The sequence below is a fragment of the Myotis yumanensis genome, unplaced genomic scaffold (genome assembly GCF_028538775.1).
Source record: "Myotis yumanensis isolate MYYU_CA2020_CCGP unplaced genomic scaffold, mMyoYum1.0.hap1 SCAF_19, whole genome shotgun sequence".
NCBI lineage: Eukaryota > Metazoa > Chordata > Mammalia > Chiroptera > Vespertilionidae > Myotis > Myotis yumanensis.
Window position 1 is genome coordinate 10,640,661 of NW_027223770.1, and position 19,021 is coordinate 10,659,681.

General features: G+C 42.0%; 1 protein-coding gene across 2 annotated transcripts in view; it reads right to left on the reverse strand.

Moving 5' to 3' along the window:
• The window catches only part of ATP2A2 (ATPase sarcoplasmic/endoplasmic reticulum Ca2+ transporting 2), a 60,629-nt gene that overhangs the window by 25,001 nt on the left and 16,607 nt on the right, over positions 1-19,021 (reverse strand). The gene's annotated exons all lie outside the window — the stretch shown is intronic.

Below are 19,021 nucleotides of genomic sequence, written 5' to 3' on the forward strand. Positions count from 1 at the left end.
AGAAAAACCCCCATATCATCTTGACCAGCCCATGTCCTCATTTTAGATGAGAAATTAAAGTTAAGAAGTAAAAGGAGTCTTGCCTAAGGAGCCTCAATTAATGAAAGACTTTCTTTAACTTGCTGTGTAACTCTGCTTCATGATTTTGTAAGAGTCTATTTAGGTTTGAATCTATCAGGAAGTAGGTTCTCTACGGAAGTAAAAGATCCATGAAAGTAAAGATTCAACGAATACTTTCCAAACTAAGGCATAATTTTCCTTTGTCTGCAGGCTTCTGTGAATTTCAGACAGAGGGTTTTGTGCATGAGTAGGCAGTGCTGTTCTGATGATTATATCCAGTGCTATTTCCCCGATGGGGCAAGTCAGTGTCCTTAGGGCAAGTGGTAGTGGAAAATTCTTACTCTTGCCAAGGAGATGTTCTGCAATTTTTTCCTCCAGAACCTTTCTTCTCTGTCTCTTGGGTTCAACAGTGTAATGAAATAATAAATTCTGTCACAAGCCTTCCACTTGTTTAACATTTGACACTTTTCAAACTCAGCTCTTGGCTTCTTAAGTCCTTAGATCTTTAACCTGCTATCACAATAGAGAGAGAACCACTCTGGACAAAATCTTCAATGTATACTTTATGCTAGGTTACCAAGAATGCAAGTAAAAGTTAAAGGAAATTATTACTTGGCCACATTTTAGAATTGAACACAAACTTAATCTTAAAATCTAGGAAGGAGTGTTTATAAGCCACGATACTTAAATGTTGTTTATAACTATGTCGAAAATAAATACTGATGTTTGTTAAAACCAGTAGAAAAGGCCTTTTTATAAATTGGCTTTATGTAAGAAAAAAATCTAATTTATTTGGTAGCCAATTCCAAAGTTATTCAAATCTTTTCTAAAAGAAAACTATATATAAGATTAGAAATTACCTTCTAAATACCACTAAGTGTTTTTTAGTTTAAATGGGTCCCAGAAAAGTCAAGTCATAATAGAATTAACCTAAAATACTTAAACATTTAACCATGACTCAAACATTTTCACTATGTTTCCAATATGAGCCATAAATTTTGCAGACACTCAGAGTGAATGAAATCCTTTACTTGAGAAGCCCTACTTGCCTACTTGAAACTATTTCCAGCATGAGCAGGGAAGGAACATTACAAATTGCTATAGTATATTAAGTTTGCTCCCAATCTAGGTTTTTTGTGGGGATTGGAGGGATACTATCTATGATGAGACTCATTTTTTAAAAAACCCACAATGTGCCCTAACCAGTTTGGCTCAGTGGATAGAACATCGGCCTGCGGACTCAAAGGTCCCAGGTTCGATTCTGGTCAAGGGCATGTACCTTGGTTGCGGGGACATCCCCAGTGGGGAGTGTGAGGAAGCAGCTGATGGATGTTTCTCTCTCATCGATGTTTCTGACTCTCTACCCTTTTCCCTTCCTCTCTTTAAAAAATCAATAAAATATATTTTAAAAAAAGCCACCACAACGTGATATCATAATCTTGTTTAAAATCGTTCAATAGCTTCTTAATTACTATACTTAAAATAAAAATAAAGTGCTACTAAAATTGGCATGGGCCCTGAGCAAGGATGGCACGCAAATTCGTGAAGTGTTCTATATTTTGTTAAAGAAAATTTTAAAAAGCCCTAGCCAGCTTGGCTCAGTGGATAGAGCGTCAGCCTTCGGACTGAAGGGTCCTGGGTTCAATTCTAGCCAAGGGCACATGCCCGGGTTGTGGGCTCGGTCTCCAGTGGGGGGTGTGCAGGAGGCAGCTGATCAGTGATTCTCTCTCATCGTTGATGTTTCTATTTCTATCTCCTTCTCCCTTCCTCTCTGAAATCAATGAAGAAATATATTAAAAAAAATTTTTTTTAAAGAAATGTTTAGTATCTTGACCTGCTCAGTTTCTGAACTGGGCCAGTTGAACCCCTTTTTAAGCAACCTGTTGGTCCCCTTTCTCATTATATTGATGCTGAACTTAGTGTGGACACCCAATCGGCATAGCGCACCGTAACCCAGAACTCCTGGGCTCAAGCGCTCTTCCTGCCTCAGATCCCTGCCCCCCGCTTCCCCAACGCCAAAGCTGGGACTACAGACACGTGCCAACATGCCTGGTTGAAGTTTATTATCTTAACCATGGTTTATAACAACCATCGTGACTCAACTGCAGCTTACTTCTTTAACACTCTCCCTTCCCCTCTAAGCTTCAAGCATAATGTTCTTCAGTTCCTCAGAGTTCTTTCTGAGTCTTCACATACCTCTTCTCCTCCAAATAGCAAAGCTTTCCATGAATTTCAAGGTTAGGTTGGTATCCCTTACGATGTGCCCTCAGAGAGCGGTCCTGTCCTTTCCTTTCCGAACATTCAGCACACTGCATGTCTTCCCCACTAGACCAAAAGCTTCACGAAGGCAGTCATCAGTCATCACTGACTTCCTAGCCCCCAGCACTGTGCTGGCACACAATGGATGCCAAATAAAGTATTTGTCACCCTAGCTGGTTTGGGCTTAGTGGATAAAGCGTTGGCCTGCGGACTAAAGGGGTACCGGATTCTATTCCAGTCAAAGGCATATGCCAGGGTGGCAGCCAATCAATGATTCTCTTTGATCATTGATGTTTCTATCTCTCTCCCTCTCACTTCCTCTCTGAAATCAATAAAAATATATTAAAATATATATTTTGTCAATTAACGAAGTACATACTCGCAAACATTATTTCTTTAAATAAACAAGCATCAGAGACTTATGCTAATCATCAATTTGAAGAATGTCACAAAGCCAAAGGACTTGTATGCATGCATATAAGCCTAACCAATGACACAGACAACAGGGGGGTGAGGGCATGAGTCAGGGGGTAGGGGGACAATGGGGGAATAAGGACACATATGTAATACCTTAATCAATAAAGAAGAAAAAAAAAGAATGTCACAAAGCTAGGAATAATGAAAAAAATTTAGGAGCCAAAGAGATTTCAGACTCAGTTTAGCTGAATGAGGTTTAATAGTGATCGCTGCTAAAATTATATATTTAGACTAAAAAGGATTGGAGATGAAGGGAGAAAGAGCAGGTGTGAGAAAGCTGCTGGCAACCTTAACTGCCCTTCCAGCTAAAGCCCAAGAAGTATCCTTAGGCTGTAAGAGCAGAAGAAAAGTGTCCAGAATATCAACCAGACTCTATTTACATAACTGCATTCAAGTCTGGGCACCAAAGAAAGCCATCAAAATAGTAAAGGGTTTGAAAATAATTACATGAAAAACTGAAAGAGCTAATAAGACTAACTTGGACCAGAACCGGTTTGGCTCAGTGGATAGAGCGTTGGCCTGCGGACTCAAGGGTCCCGGGTTTGATTCCGGTCAAGGGCATGTACCTTGGTTGCAGGCACATCCCCAGTGGGGGGCGTGCAGGAGGCAGCTGATGGATGTTTCTCTCTCATCGATGTTTCTGGCTCTCTATCTCTCTCCCTTCCTCTCTGTAAAAAATCAATTAAAAAAAAAAAAAAAAGACTAACTTGGAAATAAAGGGTGATGAATTTGCCTCCAACTATCAATAAGCCATCAGACTTCCGTGTGGCTGCAAACTGAAAAACTAATGTATAAAACAGACAAGTATATTTTAGTTCCTTTTATAATAAATATGAACAAAAATGGCATAGCTGGTCCTAAGTAGGCAAGTTACCAGTTACTAAGGTGTAAGACAACCACTCATTAGATGCTGTAGAGGCAACCCATCAATCACTAAGCAGGGTTAGAGTACACAACATCTGGTATATCCATCAATGTAATTTCTTTATTACAAAAATAAAGCATGCTTTTAAAAGGTGAAAACCCAGCCATCACTCCCCTCATCCAATAAATAAACATCAAACTGATAATATTGATCTTTCAGACCTTTCTCTACAGATAACACTTATTAAAACATCATTGAAGCCCTAGCCAGTTTGGCTCAGTGGATAGAGCATCAGCCTGTGGACTGAGGGGTCCTGGGTTCGATTCCCAGTCAAGGGCACATGCCCAGGTTTGTGAGCTTGATCCCCAATGTGGGGAGTGCAGGAGGCAGCTGATCAATGATTCTCTCCCATCATTGATGTTTCTCTCTCTTCCTCTCCCTTCCTCTCTGAAATCAATAAAAATATATATTTTTAAAAATCACTGAAATAAAAATCACAGTATATATTAATGTAAAAACCCTTTTACATTATTATATACTTATCTGTCTCATTCTTTTTATTTTTTTTTAATTTTTTAAAAAAAATATATATTTTATTGATTTTTTACAGAGAGGAAGGGAGAGAGAGAGAGAGTTAGAAATATCGATGAGTGAGAAACATCGATCAGCTGCCTCCTGCACATCTCCCACTGGGGATGTGCCCGCAACCCAGGTACATGCCCTTGACCGGAATCGAACTTGGGACCCTTCAGTCCGCAGGCCGACGCTCTATCCACTGAGCCAAACCGGTTTTGGCATGTCTCATTCTTTTTAATGGCTGCATAGTAATAATACCACTAAAATTTGGAGAATGCTTATTCTATACCAAGTGCTGCTGCAAGAGCTTTATAGGTTACTCTTAATCTTCACAACTCCAAAGGTGTTATCTTTATTCCCAGTTTACACAAGAGGAAAACAAGGCACAGAAAACAAACTTGTTCAAGGTCAGTGTTTCATAGTTCATAGCCATACTACAGACTAGTCACCACTTTCATGGCCATCTAAGTGTGTATAATTTTTATTACTATGTTATACGGTGACCATCTCTGGGCACTTAGATTACTTCTGGAGAATAGATTCATAGGAGCAGAATTTTCCTACAAGTGTATACTTCCACCAAATTTCTATCCCTGTCATTTACCCATATTTTCCATCCTGTAGTTTTCTGAGCACTGCTACCACCAAGCACTTTATTTTTCAAAATTCTCTTATCTTCAAAATAAAGGTTTTACATTTTTATAATAAAATCTGGTGTCTTGGTGCTTTTGTATAACACTTAGGAAACGTGTTCCCTATATATATCACATGGTTTCTTCTAATTTTTCCAAAATGTTAATCATAATGGCAAGGATGAAAAGGTTGGCACTTAACTGGTGCTATAACCACCACTGAGTCATGGGGAGTGGGGAGGAGGGGATTACAGGAAATTAGGAAATGCCAGCTGCATGAAATTCAGGTTACGTTTCAAGATCAACTGGTCCATCATGATCTCATGGTCGGGGAGACCTTCTCAAGTTCCTCATGGTACTTAATGTCTTAGCTACGCTGATAGTGCTGAATGAAGATCTCAAAACTCTGCTTCTGATATATCCACACTGATTTCTGTTTTAGACCATTGGCTCTTCAGCTCATATACAAGTTCTTAAGAACTTACATCTCTTTGTAAAACAGAGATATAACTTACAGGAATGACTAAATAATGATTTCTCTATCATTTAGATACTGATGTCGCAGTTCTACATCTCTAACAAGTCCTGTTCTTCCATCCTTCTCATTGTGAAACAACTCCATATGGGGAAAAGGCAAGAGAACCTGCTCGCCTCCTTCTTTGGCCATACACTTTGCTTCTACTTCTCATCAATGTGTATCATTTCAAGAACTGGTAAAAACTGTTTAGTGTTTTCAGCAACACGATGTAAATCACTTAACCAGACTATAGTTTACTTAATTACACTGTTTAACCTGTACTTCATTTCCCACAATTTTATTGAGATATAAATTAACTGCAATAGTTTACTGATGAACAAAAATAAATACAGAGGCAGAGCAGCATCGAACAGACTATCAAACTACAGTGGGAAGGCCGGGGAGGGTTGGGAGGTGGTGGTGGTGGTGGTGGTGGGGGGGGGGGGGTAAGAGATCAACCGAAGGACTTGTATGCATGCATATAAGCATAACCAATGGACACAAGACACGGGGCGGGGGGGGGGGGGGGGGGGGGGAGGCCAGGGGAATGTCAAGGAGGAGGGGGGAAAAAAGGAAACATATGTAATACTCTTTGTAATACTTTAAGCAATAAAAAAAATAGTTTATGGTATACAACACGACTTGACATATGTATATATTGCAAAATGATTATAGCTGGTCCTCAAAAATAACACTTTTTTTCAACATCATTTTGTTGCAACGTTGATGGGGAGGAGGGGGAGGGATCAATCTGCGGCCGGGGCCACTGTCTATGTGGAGTTTACACGTTCTCCCCTTGTCTGCCGCGATTTTCTCCAGGTCCTCCAATTTCCTCCCACATCCCAAAGATGTACACATTAGGTGAATTGGCCTATCTAAACTGTCCCAGTCTGAAAAGATGTGAGTGCACCCCGAGACAGAAGGGCCTCCTGTCAAAAATTGGTTCTCTCCTTGCACCCTGAGAACCTAAAATGAAGTAAGTGGGTTGGAAAATAATGATCATTTGTTTTTATGAATCTTTCTTAAATGTATTCTATACCACAGCTCACATTTATTTCAATGTTTCATACTAGAAGTGTTTTGGGCCTTTATGTAGAAGTTTGGTGATTTAAAATTTTTTAAATTAATTTCAAAGAGAGAAAGGGAGAGGGAAAGAAGGAAAGAAACATCAATGATGAGAATTACTGCACGCCCCCTACTGGGGCTTGAGCTTGCAACCGGGCATGCAGGAGGCAACCAATTGATGTGTTTCTCTCATATCGATATTTCTGTCTTTCCCTCTCTCTTCCACTCTCTATCTTGGGTGAGGATTAAAAAAAAAAAAAAGAAGTGGAAGTGCTGGATCATATGGTATACTTCATTTTTAAAAACCAAACAGAATCCTAGGGAGAAAGGCAATGAAACTTGTAAAATTGCATATAAGATTTTGAATGTGTCTTGGAGTTTATATATTTCATTAATTCTCAAAGGAACTGTGATCAGACAGAAAGACAAATAATTAAGAGCTACTTCTCTAGAGCTTTGCCTTCTCAAAATATGGTCCACTTTGGGAGCTCGGTATAAATCCAGATATTCAGACCCCACTCAAGACTTATAGAATCAAAATCTACACTTTTAACAAATCCCCGTGCACATAAAGTTAGAGAACAGTGCTTTAGGTAGCTAGCCAAAACTGAAGGCCTGTTTTTGTTAGTTTGTTGTAAAAACAGCCCTTGAGCCCAGCTGGTGTGGTTCAGTGGACTGAGTGTCATCCCATGGACCGAGAGGTCCAGGGTTTGATTCCCAGTAAGGGCACATGTCTGGGTTGCAGGCTAGATCCCCAGTAGGGGGCGTGCAGGAGGCAGATGGTCAATGATTCTCTCTCATCATTGATGTTTCTATCTCTCCCTCAATAAAAATTAAAAAGGTTGTGCCATTCCTAGCACTAGCCGGTTTGGCTCAGTGGATAGAAAGTCGGCCTGTGGATTGAAGGGTCCTTGGTTCGATTCCGGTCAAAGGCCCATACCTCAGTTGCAGGCTCCTCCCTAACCAGGGCCTCGTGCAGGAGGCAACCAATCAACATGACTCTCTCACATCAATATTTTTCTTTGTCTTTCCCTCTCTCCTCCATTCTCTCTAAAAATAAATGGAAAAATATCCTTGGGTGAGGATTAACCAAAATAAATAAATTAATTAATTTAAAAAAGAAAAGTAGATTATGCCATTCCTATCACTTACATAATCTTAAACTAGGATTCCCTCCAGAGTATACAACAGGACAGAAGTCATCTGAGGATATTTATATACTTGTGCTATTCGTCAACTCTGGGTTACCAAGATACATGAAGTTTGTTTCAAACAGTCCTTAAAACAGTGGCTTTGAGAAGTCAATAAATAATTCCCTACCCCTGGGGCATATACTGAAACCTCCAAAATTCTAAATTTAACACTTTATGATATCATAAGCTTGATTTACTTAGATAACATTAGCAGATAATACAGAAAGTTTAAAAACACTGATGTTCGTTTCTCAAAAAATTACACCCGATTTTACTACTATGGTTTCCATCCATCCAGACAAACATTTCCCTGGTATTAAGATAACAAAACTACTGTGGCTTCAGAAAACAAAAATGTGGGTCACTTTCTCCATATTTTTATTTGTCAAATCAATTTTATTTGGCTCCTATATTCTAGATACTTCTAAGGTTTACCTAAGCATCTGCTATGCATGCTTACACAATGTCTCCTTAGAAAGGTTATTAGCTAGTATAGCAATCTAAAATTTCATTTCTTTAACTCCCTACATCTCCTCCTCAAAACACCACTTAGTCCAGTCTAACCTTCAGAAAGTTCAGCAGAACCCAGAACCATCTTATCGTGTCTTCCTAAAGCTTGCAAAAAGGACTTTATTACCTTAAGTTAGGAGATGATCTTTACAACCAAAAATTACCATAAAAAGATCTCTTTCTGAAAGTATTAAAATAGCAGCTCCAAACTTGCTTTCATCTTCAAAACAGTTCACAATATTCTCCAGTGTTTCAATCCATCACAGAGAACATGCCACACTTAATTTCATAATTTAAATAAAAGTATAAAAGTTACCATGTCTAAAAGCACAATTCAAGCTATTTATCCAGGCTATGTAGAGTAAAACTGACAAGAAATAATTTAGATCTACATTTAGAATTGAAGTTCATTTCTATAGTTTCACAGAACTGAATTATTGAGCTAAATGCCAAATTGCAGGGTCAGATTACTAATCCTAAGAAAAGCAGAAGTTAATAAACCCCAACAGGTATAGTCTTAAAGTCTTCATAAAATAAACACCTCACAATACGTTTCTCCAAAATGTTCCATATAATTCACTGTAAGTGCCTTAGGGTTGGGAATCTTACCCAGTTCAATGATCCACCAGGCCTACTAATCCAGCAAAACTGTCATTTCTAATTTGGATATAAATATACAGTCACAAAAAAAAACCAAAAAACAAAAAAAACAGTCACCACAAAACATCACCAAAACAGACCAAATAAGAGTACACTGACAACTTAAAAATTAAAATTATGACCAGGTTTCTTCAACATGATAAAGGGTGTCTATGAAACCCATAGCCAACATCACACTTCGTGGTAGAAGACTGAATGCTTTCCTCTACAATCAGGAACAAGATAAGGATGTCTACTCTTGCCACTTTTATTCAATACTAGAGGCCCGGTGCATGGATTTGTCCAATCGGGGTGACGGGGGCCACCTTGCCCAGTCCCGATCAGGGCCAATAGCAGCCAGCCAGCTGGGGAGGGACCATGGGAGGCTGGCCAGCTGGGGAGAGACCTCGGGAGGGCTCCAGGGCGTGTCCGGCCTGTCTCGCCCAGTCCCGATTAGCCAGACCCCAGCAGCAAGCTAACCTACCGGTTGGATGTCTGCCCCCCCAGTGCACATCATAGCAACCCGTCGAACGAACAATCGGACGCTTAGCATATTAGGCTTTTATTATATAGGATTCTAAATTTTGGAGATTTTAGCGAAGGCACTTAGACAAGAAAAAGAGAGAAAAGGCATCCTGATTAGAAAGATATAAAAAATGTTTGCACATGACATGAACTTCTATATAGAAAATCTTAAGGAACCCCTAAAAAGCTATTAAAAACTAGTAAGAGTCAAGGCAAGACTGCAAGGTACAAGATTAATATAAAAAAAAAATCAATTGTATTTCTGTGTACTAGCAAAGAACAATTTGAAAATGAAAATAAAAAACAAGTTAAGAATATTTAAGAATTTTTATGGCAGTTAGAGGATTTCAGTGTAGTGAGTCTATTTGAAAACTTAGAGAAATTACCCCCAAAGCATCTATCTTTAGTTTGCATCAGTAGATGGTAGTGGTAAACGGCGTCAGAGGAAAGTGTAACCTTGATCCTCAAGCCATCTTCCCTTTTGAAGAAATAAACAAGGCCAGCTTCTATTAAACAGTGGTGATTCAAATATTTCTTTCCCAACTCAATAAGTCATTCTAACCACCTAGCTAGCTGAGAGAAACTTAGGAGTCATCTTGATTCTTTTCTCTTACTCTCTGTCTCTAAGACGAGTTGATTTTGTCTCCAAAACACACCCAAATTTGTGAACTTCTGTTTCCTCAGTCTCACCATCACCTCACACTGACACTGCCATTGTGTTCTAACTTGGCTCTGGCTTCCTTTGTTGTTTTTCAGTCATTCTCCACACAGCAGCCAGAGTGGTTTTCTAAAGGTCATGTAACTTATTAACCTGCTAAACCTTTCAGTGGCCTCCTATTGCACCTCACATACAAAATTCTTTTCTCTAAAAGACCATGCATTGTGTAACTCCTGCTTGTTTCCATGATTTCATCTTAATGCCACTCCCTGGGCATTAACTGCTATATAGGCTTCTTATTCAGTTTTCAATACCACCAAACTTCTCTGGCCTTTTTGGGGAGCGTAGGCAAATTTTGTATAATGTATTAATTAATGTGCCCAATATACAGTTCACATAGTGGTAAAGCTTGATGATAACCCTGGTCTACCTGATTTTTGTTGCCCACTGTGAAATTCCATTCCCGATGCATAGTGTTCATATCTGTGACCTAAGATTTCCATCTTATGAAGTATGCCTTATTTTATTTGTTTATAGTAAAAATTATCATTTTAACCATCTTTAAGTATACCGGTTCCATGGCATTAAATAAATTCACATTATTGTGCAGCCATCACCGTCATTCATCTCCAGAACTTTCTCATCTTCCCAAACTGCAACTCTGTCCCCATTAAATAGTAATTTCCCTTTACCCATTTCCTTCAGCTTCTGGCAACCACTCCCTTTCGTTTAACATACAAAAAACCAGTGAGCTTAATATTGAAAGATGAGTTTATATCCCTTATATGAAGCTTATATATTTACTACAAAGTACAAATTGAATATATTTACTACAAAGTACAAATTGGCAATTACAAAATAATCACAGATGTTAAGTATAGCATAAGGAGTACACTGTTGTTTTCAAGTGTACAAGTGTCTTGTATTTCTTTTTTCTTTTTAAAAAAATATATTTTATTGATTTTTTACAGAGAGGGAGAGGGATAGAGAGTTAGAAACATCGATGGGAGAGAAACATCGATCAGCTGCCTCCTGCACACCTTCTACTGGGGATGTGCCTGCAACCAAGGTACATGCCCTTGACCGGAATCAAACCTGGGACCCTTGAATCCACAGGCCGACACTCTATCCACTGAGCCAAACCGGTTAGGGCTTGTATTTCTTTTTGTTAAGTTTTTTCCTAAGTATTTTGTTGTTTTTTTGGGGGGAAGCTTTTTGTAATTGAATTTGTTTTTTATTTTCATTTTCAAATTGTTCTTTGCTAGTACACAGAAATACAATTGATTTTTTTTTTTATGTTGAGAGGCTGAAAAGTATATTACCAGATTAAGCTGGAGAAATGGAAAACATACAAAGTCAAACAATCCTGTACAAGTATTTAGGCAATGATATCTGCAACTGCACATAAAACATATATGTTTTTAAAAGACAAGCTATCTTCCAATGTTTCCTTCCTCAGTTACTAGCACCATCACCCTCCAGTCACCTAAACTAGAAATTTGGCCAGTATCTTTGATTCTACATTCTACCCCCATATCCATTCAGTTATCAAAACCTGTTGCTTTGCGTCTAAATCTGAGCCTTGCTTTTCAACCTATACTTAATCATAATTCCATGATAGATTGGGTGTTAATAATTTGGGTTGAGACTGGTAAAAACTTTTAAAGAGTGCCTCAGAGGATTCTGATGTGCCCTCCTGCATAAGAACTACTATGCATAAGCTCAAAATCTTCCCATTATTCTTTTTAAAAAATATTTTCTATTGATTTCAGAAAGGAAGGGAGAGGGAGAGAGATAGAAACATCAATGATGTGCCCTGACTGGAAATTGAACTGTGATTTCCTGCTTCATAGGTTGATACTTAACCACAGAGCAACACCTGCCAGGGCTTTCTTTTTAATTGACTTCTTTAAAGAGAGAGAGGAAGGGAGAGAGAGAAACATCGTTCTGCTGCTCTCCCCATCCATGCACTCACTGGTTTGGTTACTCCTTGTATGTGCCCTCACCAAGGATTGAACCCACAACCCTGGCCCATTAGGCTGACGCTCCAACCAACTGAACTACCTGGCCAGGACCATTCTGACCTACTTTCTATATTACTTCCAGAATTCCTCTATTTATATTTTTGCTATAAAATTCACTGTGGGGTCCGGCCCTGCGTGTGTAAGAAGGGACAGAGTAAGGTTTAGTAGCAGGAGTGAAGAGGCAGGCAGGGCAGGAGCAGGCGAGAAGAAGCTGGCAAGGCCATCCAAACCACCCAGCCGCTATTGGCCAGAGCCACCTAAGGCAGACCTAGCTCCCAGAAAATTCCCCTATGTTGTGTGCTGAGGCATTTGTCTATTTGTCGTGTCTATTTAGTCTTGTTTTCTTTGTTCAGTATGAGTACCGTTTCTATCTGGATGAGACATGGATCGAGAATCCTGTCCTGGGATGTGGGAAAGGGAGGCCCCCACATCTGTTCCTGTCAGGCCCCCATCAGGGGACTTGGGCAGTGTTCCTGTTATCTGCTCAAGATCCTAAGATTGTAAAAGTACTTGTTCACTGAAAGGGTGTAAGTATGAATGTTCATTTGATGTTTGTATGTCTACTTAGGTATAATTATTTGTTCATGTAAGTGTGGAAGTCTGCAAGGAAAAAAAAAATGTTTGATTTAAGGCTGAATGCTCTGACCGATAGCAAAACACCCCCGAGTGGCCGCTGGGTTCTTTTCCCAAGGGGTGCTTGCTGTCAGAGGTGGAATCGGCCCGCCTAACTAGCAAAAATTTCTGTCTATGTTTGCGTACTAGGGACTTTGATTTGCTCTGTGATATTTGTGTTGGTTGAAATTTTGGAATTCTAGAGTAGATTTAAAGGTATTTGTGGCTTTTCTTGTCTGATTGGGACATTCCTCAGGGCAGAGAGAATTTATGGGCCCTGCCCCCTGCCTGTGCTGAATTGAGGATCTTTCAGGAGACCCTCCAGGCTTTTAGTAAAATTTCCCTGCACACACTTGTACATCCTCTGCCTTCTTTTCCAAGCAGAAAGAGTCATTTTCCTCCCCAGGAATTGTCTTCCTCTAACTCACAATGGGAAATAATACAGGCCAGTGTCATTTGGCTTGCTGGTTAAAGGAAGACAATGGGCCCTGGAATCTGTAAAGGTGGGCGGGAATGAAGCTGGTCAAATGTACTGAAAGGGTTCGGTACCTGTTGCTGCTAGTAGAGGAGGGGCTGATATCCCCTTCCAGTGCACTCCCTTGGGAGAGGCCTGATTGCTGCTCTGTCACAGGGTATGGGTATGATGGCAGGGGCCTGATACCCAACCCACTGCCACAGGAGCACTTTGTAATATGCAGGGCGTGTTTCCCCTTGGCCAGCGTAAGAGCCACTGGCCCCCACCATGCCACTGTCGCTGGCTGGAGGCAAGCGCTTTTTCCAGTGGAGACTGCAAGACGAAAATGCTTTCCTCCCAGGCTCCCCCTGTGGCGGGAGCACCTCCACTGGTCACCTGGGGACCTGCGCCAAGCTCTCCGCTTCCACCTATCAGGCTCCCATCTCCCAAGCCCTCTGCTCACCTGCTCACCGGGGTTGTAATTGCCTCTCATCCCCTAAGGGGTTATTTTGAGTAGGCCGAGGAGGAAAATTTCCCTGTGCCTCCTTGTGTCTCCCTGCACCCCAATGAGACACAAGGCCTCCTTGGACACTTTTCACCGTGTTCTGTTGGGGGTTTTGGGGGGGGGGGGGGGGGGGGGCTTAAAAGGCAGTAGAAAGAATAAATTGGTCACAGCTGGTAGAGGTAGCCCAGAAAGTCTTTAACAATAGGGACACCCCGGAGGAGAAGCAGGACAAGAGAATGACTAAGGCAGTGGTAGCTGCATTAAGAGAAACGGGCACCAAGACAAAAGGAGAAGGGGGATGGAAAAGGGAAAGAAAAGGCCGGCAGCAAACTAGGAAGGAATTAGTATGCCTACTGTAGGAAGTAGGGGCACTGGAAGAGAGAATATCCTGGTAGGTTAACAAAGGAAAGTGGAAGGCTGAGGGAAAACCCAGGCTCTGAAGGATTTACACTCAGGGAAGGGGACTAATAAGGCCAGGACTCCTTTTTCTTGAACCCCTTAGAGCCCAGAATAATCATTTTTATAGGACTCCCAGTTAGTTTCCTGGTGTATTCTGGAGCAGCCTATTCAGTCTTGACAGAGCCAATGGGATTCGTAACATCTAAGAAGACATTAGTCCAGGGAGCCACCGGACAAACTGCCTTTTTCCTTGGACATCAAAGAGGACTGTGGACCTTGGAAAGAACACGGTAACACATTCGTTTCTGGTCATGCCAGTTTGCCCGTACCCCTTTCTTGGACGTGATCTCTTACAGAAACTACAAGCCACCATATCCTTTGAGGGGGACGGAGCACACTTCACTGTGGATCCAAGGAACCCAGGCCCGGACCCATTCTCCCCTGGCTGCATTCTTCTAACCTGTCCTCTCTCAGTTGAATATCTCTTGCAGGAAAGGGCCAATGTGACTCTGCTTACTTGGGGAAATTACAATGCCTCTTTCCCATGGTTTGGGCAGAAAACACGCCCCCCCCCCCCCCCCCCCCCCCCCGGTTTTTAGCAAGTCATCAAGCTCATGTAGTAGTCCAATTGCAAGCCAATACCCCCTGAGTTTAGAAGCAAAGAAGGGAATTGCTATCTTTGCATTCGAGGGGAATGACCCAGAGGGTGGATTCTCAGGACAATTAACCTGGACTAGACAGCCTCAAGGTTTCAGAAACTCTCCCACCCTTTTTGATGAAACCTTGAGCTCGATCCTACTTGCCTTTAGACAGGAGCATCCAGAATGTACCCTACTCCAGTATGTAGAGGATCTTCTGTTGGCAGCAGATACTGAGGAAAATTGCTGACAAGCCACTGAGGGCCTGTTAGGCACCTTACAAGCATTAGGCTACCGGGTGTCAGCCAAGAAGGCACAATTGTGCTCCTCTGATGTCACATACCTGGGGTACATTAGCAAAGGCAGACGGACCCTCTTCCTCAGTTGAATAGAGGCAATCTTAAGGATCCCCATGCCTACAACCAAGAAGCAGGTTCAGGAATTCTTGGAGGCAGTTGGATACTGCCGCCTGTGGATACTGGGGTTCGCGGAGATTGCTGAACCTCTGTGCTCAAGTGCTGGGGAGGCGCAGCCGTTAAACTGAAGTGGAACAATGGGCTTTTGAGAAGCTAAAGAAGGCTCTTGTCTCAGCACCTGCCCTAGCCTTGCCAGACATCAGGAAGCCCTTCCACCTCTACCTGAGAGAGGTAAGGGGCATTGCCAAAGGGGTTCTCACCCAGACTCTAGGTCCCTGGAAGAGACCTGTGGCCTATCTGTCTAAGAGACTAGACCCCATGGCTGCAGGGTGGCCAGCATGCCTCCGAGCAGTGGCCACCACAGCAATGCTGGTAAAGGAGGCAGATAAGCTGACTTTGGGCCAAGAACTAGCCCTGACAACACCCCATGCTGTGGAAGCCCTCCTTCGAGATGCTCTGGAGAGATGGATGTCAAACACCAGGGTCACCCAGTACCAAGCTCTTCTCCTGGACCAGCCCTGCATCTGAATTCCATAAGACACTGGCCATCAACCCTGCCAGCCTGCTCCCAGATGATGATCCAGAGGAGCCATCCATGACTGCATAGAGGTAACAGACTCAGCTCGCCCAGACTTGACAGATGTCCCGCTATCATCACCAGACAAGGTACTGTTATGTACAAGATGGGACAGTGGGAGGTGGTAGTCACCCTAGACTGCCCAAGGAAACCGAGCTGCAGACCAAGCTGCCAAGGAAGCCGCCCAAAAACCAGTGGGGCCTTTACAAGAGGAGGAATTGGCAGAACAGAAGCAAGCTATCAGAGGACCAAATGGTTGGTGGACTCTACCAGATGGCAGACTGTTGGTCCCAGAGGCTCTAGGTCGGACTTTAGTTGCCCAGTTACACCAGGCTACCCACTTAGGCATCACCAAGACTTCTGAACTTTTGTGAGGCAGGTCACAGGTAAATGCAAGGTAAGGGGGGTCCCCCTGGGAATTCGGGCCAAGGGAAACTCCCCAGGAGAGCATTGAGAGGTGGATTTCACAGAGATTAAGCCACCGGCATCAGGGTATAAGTATAGACTCCTTCTCGGGATGGGTTGAAGTCTAGCCCACCAGGACAGAAACTGCCTCTATAATGGTCAAGAAATTACTCCAGGAGATTATACCTAGATTGGGGCTATCAGCAGTCATAGGATCAGATAACAGCCCCGACTTTGTACCCAAGGTATCTCAAAGTCATAAATTGGAAACTCCATTGTGCATACCGGCCACAGATTCAGGGCATGTATGAACAGGACTCTAAAAGGACTTTAACTAAATTTATCCCAGAAACCGGTGAAAACTGGACCAACCTCCTGCCCTTTGCCTACTTACAGGCCAGGTGTACCCCCAACCGGGAGGGGTTCTCTCCTCTTGAAATCATGTTTGGTAAACCTCCCCCTATCCTACCCAAAGTTAGAGGAGGAATTAAAAGCTAAAAGTCATAACCATTCCTTGCTCAAGTCCTTGCAGGCTCTGCAGTATACCCAGTGAGCCACCCATAAGCTTGTTCGAGATGCCCTTCCAGTGCCACCTCGGACCCTGTACATCCCTTTCCAGCTTGGGGACTCGGTGTGGGTAAAGAAGTTCACTACCCAAGGACTCACCCCAGCTTGGAAGGGACTATACACTGTCGCCCTGCTGATGGCATCCAGACCTGGCTACACCACTCCCAGCTCCTGCACCAAGAAACGGCCTTGATCCTGGCAGCCAGCTGCCTCACCCGTGAGATCCCTAGCCTGGGCTCCATGCAAGCCAGGAGGAGGTTCGACGTCTGCAAGAGTGGAACTGGACTTCAGTGAGGACAGTACTGATGGGGACCGTGGCACTAGGGCACTTGGTAACTGTAAGAACATTTTTTTCTAGCCAGTGAGAAAATCCAGGGCCAAGTGGGGCTAGATGCACTAGGGGACAGGAAAGCAGGAACAGAATAGAGAATGCCCCTAAAAGAAGTGGGGTGAGTAAATGAAAATTGAATGTGCCAAGCTGGCAATTTAGAAAAATTAACTCGGTCAAACTACTTGTAGTTAGGGGGCAGTACAATCCCCTAACTAATGAAGATGAGTCCATGATTTGACTCATGTACATAAAACCAGTGGGGAATGAAGTATGGTAGCAATCATCTCAGGTAGAAACTATAGTTTACCTTTAACCCTGCTGTTTGGCTTATGTACCTATTTGCTTTGTTTAACAATAGACCGGTTATTTTGATTTTCTGAATTATATAAATCATCCCATTCGGTTGAATACCCTATTGATTGTAATGTGAAATCCCATTTATAGTGGTCATACTGGTCTTAGCACATTTTCCTTTACCTGGGAAGGACAGCACAGTTACCTCAAGGTCAGAGGGCTCTAGATAATGTGTCCCTGTTGACTCAGTGTTCCCCCAAAACTGTGACCCAAAACTGTAATTTAGATAACATGCCTAAGTTTAACCCAGGTTACCCAAGGGCTCTAGACCCAAAACTGTAATTTAGATAACATGCTGTTTCTGCTTCTGTAAACTGCTTTTTTGCGAACCAGGTTCCTCATTCCAAACCCTGGGATGTAATCAATACCTTTGTGATTTTTTGCCTATATAACCTTGGAGCTGCGACCATCTTGTTACTATGAGATTTGGGGAATGGCCCCTCATAGTCCCGGATTGCAATAAATGTGACTCTTTAATTCGAAAAAAATAAAATAAAAATTCATTGTGACTCCAGCCGGCGTGGCTCAGTGATAGAACGTAGATCTATGAACTAGGAGATCATGGTTTGATTCCTGATCAGGGCACATGCCCAGGCTGCAGGAGGCAGTCGATCAATGATTCTCTCTCATCATTGATGTTTTTACCTCTCTCCCCCTCTCCCTTCCTCTCTGAAATCAATACAAATAAATATTTATACACACACACACACACACACACACACACACACACACATAGATATATATCCAGTGACAAATGGTAAAATTTGAGTAAGGTCTGCAGATTAGATGATAGTATTTCATCAATTTCCTGACTTTGACAATTTTACTGGACTCATATTAGAGAATGCCCTTGATTTTAAAAAATAAACACTCAAGCCCTGGCCAGTGTGGCTCAGTTGGTTGAGGGTTGTCCCCAGCACCAAGAGGTCACATGCATAGGTCTGGTGTGGGAGGCAACTGATCAATGTTTCTCTTGCACATCCCTCCCTCTCTCAAAATTAATTTTTTAAAAATTTAAAAATAATAATAAACACTCAAATATTTAGGAGTAAAGGGGCATTGAGACTGCAACTTATTCATTTATACACAATGCAAACCTAAGTAATCAACATGTTGTAATACAGGCAACACTGTTCTTTTTTTGGAATAAGAATGACAAAAATTATAGGTAAGAGAATATGACAAGGCAATTTCCTTTTTAGAGGCCAAAACTGTACAGCACAGGGCCAAATGAGATGCAGCTTGTTGAATTATTCATTGAAATGAGTAAGACAATAAGGACAAAGCACACCTTCCCCACAATCAGTGTAAAAGTGTTACTATGAGACCATTCACAAAAAGAAACCAAGTAACAAGTATTCTGAACTCAGAAGGTTGGGTAAAACCATGATGATTTGAATAATCCAAATGTGATGACTGCAACAAAAAGACTAGACTAGTGGTTGGCAAACTCATTAGTCAACAGAGCCAAATATCAACAGTACAACGATTGAGATTTCTTTTGAGAGCCAAATTTTTTAAACTTAAAACTATATAGGTAGGTACATTGTTATGAACTTAATTAGGGTACTCCTAAACTGGCCTTTGCTAAAAACGTCCTCAATCTGAGGGGTCGATCTCAGCGACCCCACTTCTTCTAACGCCACTTCTTTAAAATAGACTCACCCAGGCCGAAAACCAACTTCTGCGCATGGGCCACGAAGTTTCAATCGCACTATACGTGCGCACCCGCACGTGGTATTTTGTGGAAGAGCCACACTCAA